The sequence below is a fragment of the Apis dorsata genome, unplaced genomic scaffold, assembly GCF_000469605.1.
Source record: "Apis dorsata unplaced genomic scaffold, Apis dorsata 1.3 scaffold_131, whole genome shotgun sequence".
Lineage (NCBI taxonomy): Eukaryota > Metazoa > Arthropoda > Insecta > Hymenoptera > Apidae > Apis > Apis dorsata.
Genome location: NW_006263424.1, coordinates 224,030 through 227,007, shown reverse-complemented (window position 1 = coordinate 227,007; position 2,978 = coordinate 224,030). Strand labels below are relative to the sequence as shown.

The 2,978-nt window shown below is 34.2% G+C and overlaps 1 long non-coding RNA gene across 1 annotated transcript; it reads right to left on the bottom strand.

The window, feature by feature from the left end:
* Positions 1 to 1,606: 1,606 nt before the first annotated feature.
* LOC116185219 lies at positions 1,607 to 2,637 on the bottom strand. The gene is made up of 2 exons (XR_004150022.1): positions 1,993 to 2,637; positions 1,607 to 1,912 (listed from the first exon to the last, which is right to left on the bottom strand). It is a non-coding gene; the product is annotated as an uncharacterized LOC116185219 (long non-coding RNA).
* Positions 2,638 to 2,978: the final 341 nt, after the last annotated feature.

Sequence of the window (2,978 nt, the reverse complement as noted above, 5' to 3'; positions counted from 1 at the left end):
TGGCGCACCTGGCCCGACCCAACCGTTGCCGGGTATTATTCGCGGTTTGCCAGAGAAATTATCGAGTTACGTGTTTAATTGTGTAGCTTCTATCCGACCGGCAGATATTGTTCCTTCCCTTTTATTCGATTTTCTTTTCTTTTTTTCCACAATTCGAGTTGTTCCAATCGTAACTTCATTCCCTGGACCCCTTTTTCTTCGACGACCTTCCCGAATTTTCGCGATTCCTCGATTAAGAAACTTTCGAGAGAGGGAGAGAGAGGGATCTTCGAGATGATTTAAATCGAGAAATTTGTTTGGAGATTGAAGATATTTTCTGATTCTGATCTTCGATGAGGAATGTTTTGGGAAGAATATGCTTTGCGCGTTCGATGGAGCGAAGCGAATTTATCACGGTGAATTATAGAGTTCCTGTTTTCGTGGATGGAAAAATCGTTGAAATAAATATTTTCTCTTGAAGAAAAATTCTAAGGTTTTAACAATTGTGATTTGGTGAATCGAACTATTATAACAATTAAACTAATGGATTATAGTAATTGTTCGAGAATAGTAAGTTTTAATTAAGAATAGAAAAAAATTATGTATTGAATGATAAAAGTATTTAATTTCCATTGGAGGAAATTATTAGATTTTCTCGTTCTGCTCGTGAAACATTCATAATCAATAATCGAAGTCAGTCCAAGTGTCCATCCATTATGGATATTTCAATGAAAACACGGTCGGTCCAAGGAAACGTCTGCTACGTTTGAAAAATCCTACCACCGTTGCGGTAATAAATCGTGGGATTTGATAATACTTGGACGAGAAATCGATATATCCCATAAGCGTCTTGTCTTTGCCCAGAGAAGATATATCGTTCAACGATTGCCAAAAGTTGTCAAACTTTTCCACTTAAAAATTACGCGATGATTGTCAATGATTATCGCTCCAAAAATGCAACGAATATTCCTCGTTTCTCTAGAAATAAATATTCGATACTAATTCTAATACTTTGTCGATAGAAAAAAGAAATAATTTCCTCGTCGAGAAATTTAATCGTCTCCAATCAAATTCCTATTATCACTATTATCATGTCGATTTATTCGAAACAGGGAAGATTAAAATTATTTCAACGAACGTAAAATCCTTACACGAATTGAAATATATTCTTGAAATTCGATGGAACGGGAGTGGCAAACAAGATCAAACAGCTTTCTTGAGGCATTCCAGTTTACAAGCGATAAAAATGCTTGTAATGCTTAAATCTTCACCCTCATGGTTGGAATGGTAATGGAATGGTTCGTTTTAAAATCTCTGCGTGGCTCCCGTTCAACTTTACAAAGGGTTTGCCGGCAACTTCGGTTTCGTTCAATTGCTCCAGTTGGCCGGCCAAGAATTACGTGGAAAGTATTTTTGGCCGCCTGCACCATACACCCGGTTGATCCACGCCAAATACTTGTCACGTATATCGGGTCTTAATCTCCTTTAAGTTTCCGTTAGAAACTCCGTGGCGCGGGCTTAAGGGATACATACAAGTTTTTTGGCTAACAGTCTTGGAATAAACAAGCGAGAAATGGATGGATGAGGATGGTTCGCTTAATATCATGGAAAAAGAAAGAAGAACCGATTTTTAATTTCTAATAATTTATTTTAGATCTTACAACGTAATATTGGAGAAGAAAAAAAAAAAAAAGGTGTGGAAGATTAAAATAAGATTGTGTAATTCAAAGTTGATTCGTAAAAGAACGGAGAAGTAAGAAAATGGTACTTTTCGTCGTTTCCTTTCAAGAGGTCGCGCCTTGAAATATGCATATTTGAAGACGGTTCCTGAATTTCAGAGCAAAAATTTTTCATTCCCTTTTCCGGTGGGTTAGCCACGTTTTCAAAAAGACCTCTTGAAATTTTACGATAAGACGACTGCAAAAAATATATCCTGAAAAATGGTGAAATAATGTTTTAATATAAAGGAAATAAGATGAATAATAAAAAAAAATCTTAATAATTTTATCATACTGATGTTGTATTAAAAGAAAAAATAGATATATTTTCTTCAAACATTTGTCGAATATTTCTCTTCATTTTAACAAAGTAATTGTTAAAATCAAGATCGATCATTAAACTGGAATCTCATACGTGTAACATATTGATCCATGTAATGATCCTCCAAACTTTTTGCCAATCCATCGTTACTAATCTTTCAACCATTACTGGTTCAAACTCAACTTCCATACTATCTTTATAACCTTCGTTCAAAAATTATCCTCTAGTTCAGTAGTTACACTCTTTTACGTATTACAACAATCCAGAAAGTTTCATCGTTTCTCATCCCATGATAATCTTCGATATAAGTACGCTTGAAAATTTCTTTTTCTTTTGTTTAACAACGAAACACGTCCCGCAAATTGATCTCGAATTGGTAAAATTGGTATTAGACGAATCGAAGAATTGTTCCAAATAATCTTTTTCCCTAGTTTCATTCGTCGATTCGTTCTCTTCATCGCTGCAAAATGAGACCGATTTCTATTCCTCTCAACGAGTTCTTCTTTTCCAGACATTTTTATCCGTATAAAAAGTACCAAGACGTTCCACTTAACTCCTTTTTTAATTCTTTTTAATTAATTCGATTTTCGATCATCCATGATTACCATCCTCCGCTTCAATTAACCTGAAATTTTGAAAATCAAGATAAATATATAGGAAAAGAAACAAAAAAGTACGATTTTTCATCGAAAATATATTTTTGGAATTATTGAATGTAAATTCTTAATCAATGATAATCTTCGATATTAAAAACTCGTATGATCGTTTTATTTTTCACGACGTTCACACGCGTATGCAAATTGAGATATCAAAGTTGTATTTGTTCGAGTTGAAACTGGGTTGCAAATAAGAAAACTTATTTTTCTCGACTTCTCGAGCATTGTGCGGTTGTTTTACAAATTTTTTCCACGAGTTTACGAACCAGACCATTGTTTTGTACATTCTTTATTTACACTGAC